We start from the raw sequence: 13015 nt of genomic DNA, 5'->3' as shown, positions 1-13015 counted from the left end.
AACATCAATATGTTACAGTTAAAATAAAATTACTCTCCCCCCGCCCCCTAACAAAACTGTTTGGGGAGGAATGAAAACTAAGATGTCCTTACTTGCTACCAAGAACAAAGAGAAGGTCCTAAATATACCATGAACATATTACTATGTTGGATTGCTTTGGAAAGAGAAAAGGCATTAAAATTTTGAATCAGGAACACAGGGAACATGAGTGCCTGAAGAAGGTCATTATGCGACCTGAAGAAGGGAGATGCCCCATCAAATCGAGCATTTAATGAACGATTTTAGGGTCTAAGCAATGAAAGTAATTAACAGAAAGGAAATGCATCGTTGGATATCAGCACATTGATTTTTGTGATTCCCTTGAGTTCTTTTAGATCTTGATTGCTTTTGTGCATCATCAGTTTCTGATTAAAAAGGAATAAATGATTCAAGTCAAAATTGCACACCTAGATAGTATGTATATTACTTTTGTCCATTTTCATCATGTTCATTTCTCTTTAGCAATTTTGTTATAAATGGAAGAAATGTAACAATAAAATTGTGTGCAGTGAAATATTACCCGCAGAATGAATTGGTTACCCAATAGGAATTTTTGAGGGCAAATTAAGGGAACAGTCGTTCTTTAGTTTTGAATAGTGATTGTGGGGAAAAGATTTAGAGTTGGAGAATCCACTTATTCTTTCATTCATTCAACAAACATTTCTTAAACTCTTACCAAGAGCTATGCACGGCTGGGGATACAGCAGAGGATAAAAGAGGCAGAACTCCCTGCCTTTCTGCATTTGATACTCTAGTAGGGTGAGGCAGAATATAATCGTGGTAAGTAAATTATGTAATATGCTAGAGGGCATCAGTTTTACAGCCAAACATTAAATAGGATATAGAAGAGGGAGAATGGGGAGTAGAACCGCGATTTTAAATGGGATGGATGTGGTAGACCTCCCAGAGTAATGACGTTCAAGCAAAGCCTGGAAGAGAAGAGAAAGCGTTTCATACCAGCTTCCAAAGAGCATCCCACGCAAAAGGAAAGCCAGCTCAGGGAGGGAAGATTGCTTAGCCTGTTAAGTGACAATAAGGTGAGTACGGCAGGAGTAGGAAGAGCAGGGGGAAAACAGTACAGAGAGTAGAGGAAGAACACGAGGCCAGATTATTTAGGGCTTTGCGAACTACCTTAAGGACTCTGGTTCTTACTGTATCTAAGACGGGGAGCTATTGGACAGAGAAGTGACCAGGTCGAGTGCCGATTCAGAAGGTTGGTGTCTGAAAGCTGTGTGTCACTAGGAAAAGGTCGAAGACTTTGAGCAGAATGAGTTGATATCATTTGTGTGCCATTCTGTGAGCCTTGTGTTCATTTGGATTTTATTGCTGGCATTAAATCCACAGGATCAAGTGCCAGCTGATTAGCATGACAGTCAAGGCTCATCGTGATTAGGCTCCCGTCCCACCACTTCCCAGCCTAATCACTCGTATCTGCCGCTGATCCCTCAGCAGCAGTCTAACCAACCCGTATTCCAGATGCATTAAAGGTATTTTGTATTTGTGCATTCGATTATGCTGTTCTGCCTACCTAGAGTGCTCTCATCTGTCTCCGGAATTCCTCTTCCTTCTGGTTAGTATAACACATTGTATTTTACTGCAATTTTTATATTCTTGCCTCTTCCCCACAACCCTGAGCAACCGTGCGCAGCAGACAGGAGGCACTCCATGTGAGTCCATTATATTGGATGCAATAGGAAAAATCTAACCACATGATTCCAGTTAAGGAGATATTTACATTAATGTTAAGACTAATTTCAAAAAGAAATAAGGCAGTTCACAATAAAAGTTTTGTTTTCCAAAGGATTTAGAGTAAAGATAAACTTTAAAAGACTTTATTAAGAGGCAGTGAGGTACTGGGGAAGAAATGGGTGTTGCAAAAACCTACACCAGGCATATCTTTTCTTTAATATGCTTAGTATTACCTGCAATTATATTATGTAGTTATTATATATTATTTTGTCCTCCACCAGGATGGAATCTCCACTGGCACAGAGATTTTGTCTTTGGCGCTGCCATGCTTGCATTTCCTGAAATATTATTTAGGTGTTGAATAAATATTTGTTAAGTGAATGAATGATCACTTTAAGAGAACACTGTGCTTAGATAGGAACATGGTTTCATCATACAGAATTTTTTTTTCTTTCTGATACAAGGAACTCTAATGAATTTTTCAAGAAAGTTGAACTTTTTGACTTGTCATAAATCACTTAGAGGATTCTATCTCGCTCAATCTCACAGTCTTACCTAGGGAACTTTTGTGAAGATAACAATCCATGTCTTTAGGAACTGATATGTGAAATTTCAGAAATGTTCATTAGGCAATTATTCCTTACATTGATCGAACATTAAAAGCTAGTGTAATGGTTATTATTAATACAGATTATATTAGCTTTTCATTCTATATAATATTAACTTTTAATTCTATGATAAACTAAAGCAATATAGTTCATTAGTAGGTTGCTGCTAATGTAACTTGGAGAAAAAATAGAATCTAGAGCCATATAATAATGGGCAAGACATTGAACCTTCAGTTTTCTTTCTCTGGAAGGATAAATATTGATCTAATAATCACTGGTGTCCTTTCCTCATTCAACAATCTCTGATCATCATTTTTAGAGTACAGACTGGAGCCAGTTTTCTGGCTAACAGTTAATTTTCTGGCCCTGTATATTCAGTTTATTTACACTTTTGCTACTGAACTTTGAGGTTTTTAACCCAAAGGAACAGGTGATACACAAATTCTAGGCGTTGTTGCAGATCAATGGCAGTCCTGGGGGAGCCACCTTACCATGCTTCATACACATCTACACACACACACACACATATGTCATGTATACATATAAAATTGTCTTTTCCTTGATCTCTTCTGTTGAATTAGAGGTATATCTCCATTTATGAGAAGGGAATTCTCTTGATTCTGCCAATGGAGTAGAATTTTATTATTTTTGCCCATCAAAATAGTGTTCTATTAAGAACAGTATTCTGATTTTACTTTGGGAGAACAGTCACTCCGTTTTGGTCCTCATGCATGGGATGAATAAAGCTGACTCTCCCCCCCCCAACTCCTTTGCCCCCTGGATTCCAGGTGTATAAGCCTCAACTAGGTTATGCTGTCAGTAAGTGCAGCTCCTCCAGCCACAGACATAGGTTCCAGGGGTAGAGAAGTGATCCAAGTGAGGCCACTCACTGTCACCATCCTCGGTGCCCTGACTTTTGTCGGCACGTTCAGGAAAGTGGCTGGTTTCTTGCCCCGAGCAGTCGCTGTGGTGGTGATCATGCGAAGCTGTGGGAATCACTAAGCAGAAGCCGTGAGTGTGCTGTACCCAGAGGAGCCAGAGCAAGTAAGTGGAGCCTTGGGACATCATTCGGACCCCCAATCACGGCTCACCTAATGCCAGATCTACTCCTGGACATTGCAGCTTCAATGAGCCTCTAATTCCCTTCTGACTTAGAGAGTTTGAATCAGGTGTTCTGCCCCCAGCTACTGAAAGATTCCTAAGTGATGCAGCCACTAACCAGCTTCACTGCTGGTAGCCGGCCAGGTGATCTGCTCATATCTCTTCTCAGTTTCTTGCTCTATCAAATACGAATATTAATTCTTGTTGGAAAGTGGTAAAGATTGTAGAAAGATGTTTGAATAGATATTAGCTGATATATAAATTAAAGGTGATGTCTGTTCCTTCTGGCCAACATGCATTCTTTTGAATATTTAATCTTACTGATAGTTTGTCTGCTATTCTTGTATGTCTGAAATACATATCTATAACACTTATTTGTCTTCAATTATATGCCAGAAACTTCTAGGACTAGAGATACACAAATAGAAGACATGGCCACCATCAACAGCTTCTCTCTACTATGGACGATTGGAGGGGAGGAAACAGAGCCTGATAAATGCAGGCAACTTGGAGATACATGTAGGGAGACACAATTGCTCCTGGGTTAGTTGGGGTGGATTAAAAGGCAAAGAAAAATTCATTAGGGGAGAAAACTTTCCCTCTTGGAAAAAAAGTCTGTGTGTCATATACTCATAATTTCTTATCGCAATTGTTTAGTCTCATTTCATTATAAAAAAAGTATGAGAGTCCTATTTTATAGATGAAGACACAGAGACAATGAGAGTTTGTATGATGTTATATAGCTAATTCATAACTGAATCAGGATTCAAACCCATGTCTAAGCTGAAAATCTAATCTCTATGATTTTTGCCTTGAAGACTAAGGAGGAGGTGGGAATTTAGAGCAGAGAAATGGTAGTCTAGGGGAAGTGACCATGGGACATTCCTTATGCTCCAGGGGTCCTTAATCATCACTGGTGAGATCCTGGCATCCTATATGCCACCAATATTTAGGCCCTAGTGTAAGACAGATGAATTGCAGGCCAAGCAAGAGGGGGATATGAATGATTCTCTTACTTATGGAAGACATGAGGCCCTTCCCAGTGCAAGCACACTTGTAGTTTACAGGGCATTGAAAGCTCCAGCAAAGTGCATGAGTAATCAGATGCTCTGAGAGCCCTGAGTGGGAAAATGCACACTGCTTCCGCATTACACTGAGATCACTATCTGGATGGCCATTTAAATGCACATGCAACTTAAAGTAGAGACAGTTTATACCTGAAGATCTCTAACCTGATTTTCATACTGAAGCTTACTTTTCCAATTGCAAATATACCAGAAAGAATCATACAAGGTTTTAGACATGCAACTGTCCTATAAAAGCTAACGCTAGAGTTGTAGACATGTTAGTTGTCACCTATTTCTTCAATATGATTGAGTTATAGGTGGTGTTCTTGGTCTTTTACACCATATTGAGGGCTGTGATTTTAGGAACAAGAATTATATGATTGTAGAGGTAGGATTAACACATATAAAGACAGGTGAGCTAACATTTAAGATGTAAACACTATATTGAGTTTGCTAGTATTATATCAGGAAACTGAACATACCTTTGAGATAATGTTTTTAGCTCTCCTTATAGACAAGACTTAGAGGGATAAGTAGTCCGTGAGAAATTATCATTTCTAAAGAAAGGCTAGCATATTTTGAGGGCTTACCATGTGCTAGGTGCTCTGCTAAGTGCTGGTAGGGTTTCATACAACCTCAGTATAGAATCTCCTCCATGCCGAGACGAATGTAGGCATTGAAGTCAAGGACTGCCAAGGTCACAGAGGAGGGAGGTGGTGAAGACACACTGGAGGACACCCCCCCCCCCCAGTGTTAGGCAGGCTGCTCAACACTATTTGTCCTGACACTTTCACTTTCTAATCAATATTTTGCAAGACCTTGCAAAATCATGAAACAAATTCTTAGGTAATATAACCCTACACAGGTTATAGTGTAAGGTTACACAGAGGATTTCCAGAAAAACCATCAGAAATAACCTGAATGTAATATATAAAATAAATAAAACTGGTTTACAATAAAATACTTAACAAATAAAATGTAACTGCATTTGAAATGCTTTATTATGAACATAACTATGATTATTTGTTAGATATATTTTATTACATCTCTAATTACTGACACAAACATTCTAGAAGACTTAATAAATTGTCAGATGTTGCCATTATAACAGGCTCACCAGAAGTATGACAGCTACCGGTACTGGCCGATCTGAGTGTGTTGTATCTGCAACCCAAATGCTGCAAAGTTATTACTGTTGGTGATTTTCTCAATGGGTAACAACCCTTGGTGACATTCTAAAATTAAAAAATTAAACTCTTTTCCCACTTTACATGGTAGTTGCATTCCTAAACAATTATCTTGATTTTAAAGTCATGTAAAGCAGACCGTGTGTATAATAATTACAAGCAATTTATTATGATTATACAACAGGCTCTTTGAAAATCATATGGGATGCAAAACAATTCTTCGCCTGAGACTGTCTGCGATAGTGCAGAACATATAACATCCTAGCCCCCAATATTGGTCACTGTGCCCAATTCTTGGGACAAGCAAAAATGCGCCGTATACATTTTCAGAACACACTTCGAGGAGTTGTACTGTGCGATTGAGAACTGCTGCCGTCAAGCCCTCCAGCACTGATGTGCCTCTCCTCTGAATGTAGAACCACAGCAGCTGGGAGTGGGAAGGGATCTAAGAGCAGGCACAATGCTCCTTAATTGTGCCAGTATTTCCGAAGTATCAGGCATTTCTGTATCATTTTGCTGAATGTTTGCTGGATACACATATTATTATTCAGTATTTTTCTTTTAACAGACTCACTTTTCCTATAAGCATCAATTACCCTCTGAAGTGGAAAATACAAATCACTTACCATAACTGAAATGCAACCTTAAAAATAATGTAATGACTAAAACAAACACAAAACAGTGAAGAGGAGATGATGTTACTCTAGCTACATTCTGGCAGCCAGAGGCTCAGCCGCACACCTCTTCTTGGGCTCATCACATTAAGCCTGAATTTGTCTCCTCAGACTTCAGCGCTCCTGTTCTTGGTCTGGTTTCCAGACGAAAAGAGGGAGAAAATCTCTTCCCTTCAATTTCTGATGGCTCATCTGCCATTTTCATCTCTCTCCAGGATAAACAAAGTGTTCATATTCTTTTCTGAGTATGTCATCACCTTATATAAGGATTTACACTTTTTCTAAAGAGAAAATATTGTGAAGTATCTGTTGCTCAGTATTAATGCAGACATTTAAGATCTATTTCTTCTAAACTTTTATACAATAATCCAAGGTGTACTTCGACACTCCCATTTTACAGATGAGGAAAGTAAGGTATAGTACATTTGCATTTAACCAGTTTGCCCAAGTCTCACAGCTGGTTAGTGGCAAAGCCAGAATTCCAACTCAGGGCTAATAACAAAACTCAAAGACTCATACCATTTTTCATGTTAACTGTCCACATAATTAAAAGCCATAATAAGATAGTTTCCTGGCTATACAGAGATAAGGATATAAGGTGATATTTTTTAGACTCCTAATTATCCAAATAGAGATGAGTTAGCCTTAACTCAGTGGTGCATTAATATAATGTAAAGAGTTTTATTTTAAGCCTTTTCCCATTACTTGAAAGGGTAACTGAGAGGACCCACATTAACACAGCATGACAGCTCTATTGTTTCTCATTTCCTCTAAAATATCCCACAAGTGCTGCTTCAAAAGGGAGTGGAGTCTGGAAGTGAATAAAAACAGATGTTGGTCGCTCTGGAAGTTGATGGGGTCACCAGACAAAGACCCTGTGGTGGTGGCTGGATATTCCTGGGGGCTGCAGGAGACATGTGATGGTTAAATTGATTATGTGCCAAATGGGCTATGAGATGCCCATATATCTGATGAAACATTATTTCTCAGTGTGTCTGCGAGGGCATTTCTGGAACAGGTGAGCATTTGAATTGGTGGACTGAGACAAGCAGGTGGCCCTCCCCAGCGTGGGTCACATAGCTAATACATGATAGAGCAAGTGTCAACTGAATGTAGTCAGGTTTTAAAACCTGTCCTTAATATTATTAGCTGATATAGATATGTAGTATTTACAGTATATACAAATATATAATTAAAATAATAAAATATTACATATTATGCATTATGCATTATATTTGTATGTAGTCTATAATATTTATAATAATATTTCTTTTCCTTTCATTTCCATCTCATCTCTTAGAAGCTGCAGTGCAATGTATTTATAGGGTGTTAACCAATGTTTATTAAGCATTTTCCCTGAGATAGGTACTATGCTAAGCATTTGATATGTTATCTCATTTAATTTTAACATACTAGGTGTCATACTACTGCTGACATGAAGAAATGTAGGCTGAGCTAAATTACATAGAATTTTAGTTTATTTGTTTTGGTCTGAGATTTTTGGGGCATGGCCGGACTTGTATTTGAACCCTGGCACATCTAGCATTGAAGAAAATGTTTAACCACAATGTCACAAGAATATGTCACCATTAATACACTATGAAAAGAGAATCCCATGTGCCAAATAGAGTGATTCAAGCGATCCAGTTCATAGTGCCCTCTAAGACTGAACTGAATTTTTAGGTAAAGATGCATTTATGGGTTTGCTTTGATGTGACGGTGGACAGCCCCTCACAGTGCCCCAGGCTGGCCCCTGAAGCACTTGGCAAAGGGCCACGCTGGGTGGTATTATTAGGGAGCGGCTAAGAACTTGAGTTCTGGAACTAAAGCTAGAGCTGAATCTCAGCTGAGTTACACATGTGTGACCTGGGACAAGTTGCTTAACCTCTTTGTGTATTCGGTTTTTTCAATTTTACAATTCAGATAAAAATAATCCCTATGTGCCAAGATTGCTTTATAGAATGATTGTAGTAATGCAGGAAAAATATTTAGCAAGTGTCTGGAACATATTAAGTGCTTAATAGAATTAGTGAGTATTGCTTCACAATGTAGCATGAGATTGGCCTTTATAACACTGATCTCTATGACTGGACCTCCTCCTGTCTTGCTGTCATGAGCTCCTTTATGTTCAAAAAACTGAAATATTTTCTTGTTCTTAAGACATCCCTATGTATCTATTCATTCATTCATTGCAAAGTGCCAGGCATTCTCCAAGGGACTGACAATGAATAACAGCATATGATCTGTGCCCTCAAATGACTCCCAGAGTACCCGAGCTAGGAGGCCACATACACAAGCAAGCGTGAGGCGGTATTGAAATGATTGCACAGCAGGTGATCCATAAGGCAATTTCTTACACATCTTTCAAAATGCCAAAGTGTGGATGTCACCCCCTATCTAAGTCTTTTGATTTACCCATAAAAACTAACTTTTCCAACCTCAACTGTCAACATTGCCTCATTTACCGACTGCAACCACAATATTTTGAAAATTTTCAATATCAAAGGTCTATTTGAGGACAGAGGCCCAGGATTTTTTGTTTGTTTGTTGGCTTTTACCCTTTTTTAGGACTTGAAGGTTTTCAATGGTGCCAAGAATACAGGAAACACTCAGATGTTGGATGATGGATAGAAGGACAGAGGGAGAGAAGAAAGGATGGAAGGAAGGAGGGATGGAGGGATGAAAGGAGGGATAAAGGAGAAGGGAGAAGGAGGGAGAAAGGCTGGATAGAAGGAAGGAAGGATGCACAGATGGGTACATAAGCTGCCCCAAGGGAAACATAAAGGAGAAAGACTCTAGCTTCCTTGAGGAGTAAGACAGAGAAGGAAGACCTCATAGTAGAGGAGCTGTTTGAGCTCCTATATATCTCAAAGGATGAGTGAGGTTTCAGCACAAACACAGAAGTCTGCATGTAATGGTAGAAGGCTGGTAGAGCTAAAGGCACACCAGACAGAGAGAAAAGTAAGATAAAAGCACAGGTGTGGTGGGGCAGAGCCAAGATGGCAGCGTAAGTAGAGCAGTAGAAATCTCCTCCCAAAACCACATATATCTATGAAAATATAACAAAGACTACTCTTCCTAGAATAGAGACCAGAGGACACAGGACAACATCCAGACCACATCCGCACCTGAGAGAACCCAGCGCCTCGCGAAGGGGGTAAGATACAAGCCCCGGCCCCGCGGGAGCCGAGCGCCCCTCCCCCCAGCTCCCGGCGGGAGAAGAGCAGGCAGAGCGGGAGGGAGACGGAGCCCAGGGCTGCCGAACACCCAGCCCCAGCCATCCGGGCCAGAGTGCAGACACACAGTGTGTGCGTGGGGTGCTGGAAACTAGGGAAACAGGGCAGCAGGACCCGTGAGCAGGTGCCTGAGGCCGACGCTGGAGAACAAAGAAACAGGAGCGGCCATTTTTTTTTTTTTTTTCAGAATATGGAAGTCTTAAAGGGACAGGGACCCTAATACTAGGGAAACAGGGCAGCAAGACCAGTGAGCGGGTGCCTGAGCCTGGCACCTCAGGACAAAGAAAAGCAAGTGGGTTTTTTTCTTTTTCTTTTTTTTAAAATTATTTATTTAAATTTTTGTTGTTGTTGTTGTTGTTGTCATTTTGGTTTGGCGAGTGCTTTTTGGAAGTCTTAAAGGGGCAGGGTTGGACACTTAGTCCAGAGGCAGGGAATCTTGGGATCTCTGGGCACTCTAAACCCCTGGGTAGCAGGGAGCATGGAGGCCCCTTATGGAGATAAATAGCCTCCCAGCCGCTCCCCCTCCAACGCGACTCCACCACTTTGGAGCAGCTGCCCGAGCCAGGCCACGCCCACAGCAACAGCGGAGATTAACTCCATAGCAGCCGGGCAGGAAGCAGAAACCCTGTCTGCGCGCAGCTGCGCAGCACAAGCCACTAGAGGCCGCTGTTCTCCCAGGAGAGGAGGGCCACAAACCAACAAGAAAGGAAGTCCTTCCAGCCGTCACTCGTCCCAGCTCTGCAAACTATTCCTATCACCATGAAAAGGCAAAGCTACAGGCAGACAAAGATCACAGAGACAACACCAGAGAAGGAGACAGACCTAACCAGTCTTCCTGACAAAGAATTCAAAATAAGAATCATAAACATGCTGACAGAGATGCAGAGAAATACGCAAGAGAAATGGGATGAAGTCCGGAAGGAGATCACAGATGCCAGAAAGGAGATCGCAGAAATGAAACAAACTCTGGAAGGGTTTATAAGCAGAATTGATAGAATGCAAGAGGCCATTGATGGAATTGAAATCAGAGAACAGGAACGCATAGAAGCTGACATAGAGAGAGACAAAAGGATCTCCAGGAATGAAACAATATTAAGAGAACTGTGTGACCAATCCAAAAGGAACAATATCCGTATTATAGGGGTCCCAGAAGAAGAAGAGAGAGGAAAAGAGATGGAAAGTATATTAGAAGAAATAATTGCTGAAAACTTCCCCACACTGGGGGAGGAAGTAATCGAACAGACCACGGAAATACACAGAACCCCCAACAGAAAGGATCCAAGAAGGGCAACACCAAGACACATAATAATTAAAATGGCAAAGATCAAGGACAAGGAAAGAGTGTTAAAGGCAGCCAGAGAGAAAAAGGTCACCTATAAAGGGAAACCCATCAGGCTAACGTCAGATTTCTCAACAGAAACCCTACAGGCCAGAAGAGAATGGCATGATATATTTAATACAATGAAACAGAAGGGCCTTGAACCAAGGATACTGTATCCAGCACGACTATCATTCAAATATGACGGTGGGATTAAACAATTCCCAGACAAAAAAAAGCTGAGGGAATTTGCTTTCCACAAACCACCTCTACAGGACATCTTACAGGGACTGCTCTAGATGAGAGCACTCCTAGAAAGAGCACAGCACAAAACACCCAACATATGAAGAATCGAGGAGGAGGAACAAGAAGGGAGAGAAGAAAAGAATCTCCAGATAGTGTATATAACAGCTCAATAAGCGAGCTAAGTTAGGCAGTAAGATACTAAAGAGGCTAACCTTGAACCTTTGGTAACCACGAATTTAAAGCCTGCAATGGCAATAAGTACATATCTTTCAATAGACACCCTAAATGTTAATGGGTTGAATGCACCAATCAAAAGACACAGAGTAACAGAATGGATAAAAAAGCAAGACCCATCTATATGCTGCTTACAAGAAACTCACCTCAAACCCAAAGACATGTACAGACTAAAAGTCAAGGGATGGAAAAACATATTTCAAGCAAACAACAGTGAGAAGAAAGCAGGGGTTGCAGTACTAATATCAGACAAAATAGACTTCAAAACAAAGAAAGTAACAAGAGATAAAGAAGGACACTACATAATGATAAAGGGCTCAGTCCAACAAGAGGATATAACCATTCTAAATATATATGCACCCAACACAGGAGCACCAGCATATGTGAAACAAATACTAACAGAACTAAAGGGGGATATAGACTGCAATGCATTCATTCTAGGAGACTTCAACACACCACTCACCCCAAAGGATAGATCCACCGGGCAGAAAATAAGTAAGGACACAGAGGCACTGAACAACACACTAGAACAGATGGACCTAATAGACATCTATAGAACTCTACATCCAAAAGAAACAGGATATACACTCTTCTCAAGTGCACATGGAACATTCTCCAGAATAGACCACATACTAGACCACAAAAAGAGCCTCAGTAAATTCCAAAATATTGAAATTCTACAAACCAATTTTTCAGACCACAAAGGTATGAAACTAGAAATAAATTCTACAAAGAAAACAAAAAAGGCTCACAAACACAGGGAGGCTTAACAACATGCTTCTAAATAATCAATGGATCAACGAACAAATCAAAATAGAGATCAAGGAATATATAGAAACAAATGACAACAACAACACAAAGCCCCAACTTCTCTGGGACGCAGTGAAAGCAGTCTTAAGAGGAAAGTATATAGCGATCCAGGCACACTTGAAGAAGGAAGAACAATCCCAAATGAATAGTCTAACATCACAATTATCGAAATTGGAAAAAGAAGAACAAATGAGGCCTAAAGTCAGCAGAAGGAGGAACATAATAAAGATCAGAGAAGAAATAAATAAAATTGAGAAGAATAAAGCAATAGCAAAAATCAATGAAACCAAGAGCTGGTTCTTTGAGAAATAAACAAAATAGATAAGCCTCTAGCCAAACTTATAAAGAGAAAAAGAGAATCAACACAAATCAACAGAATCAGAAATCACGACAGAAATCACAGAAAAATCATGACAGACTCCACAGAAATACAAAGAATTATTAAAGACTACTATGAAAACCTATATGCCAACAAGCTAGGAAACCTAGAAGAAATGGACAACTTCCTAGAAAAATACAACCTTCCAAGACTGACCAAGGAAGAAACACAAAAGTTAAACAAACCAATTACGAGCAAAGAAATTGAAATGGTAATCAAAAAACTACCCAAGAACAAAACCTCTGGGCCGGATGGATTTACCTGGATTTTATCAGACACACCGAGAATACATAATACCCATTCTCCTTAAAGTTTTCCAAAAAATAGAAGAGGAGGGAATACTCCCAAACTCATTCTATGAAGCCAACTTCACCCTAATACCAAAACCAGGCAAAGACCCCACCAAAAAAGAAAACTACAGACCAAT

Source organism: Manis pentadactyla, chromosome 3 (genome assembly GCF_030020395.1).
Source record: "Manis pentadactyla isolate mManPen7 chromosome 3, mManPen7.hap1, whole genome shotgun sequence".
In the NCBI taxonomy this organism is placed as follows: Eukaryota; Metazoa; Chordata; class Mammalia; order Pholidota; family Manidae; genus Manis; species Manis pentadactyla.
This window is presented reverse-complemented; position numbering follows the sequence as displayed.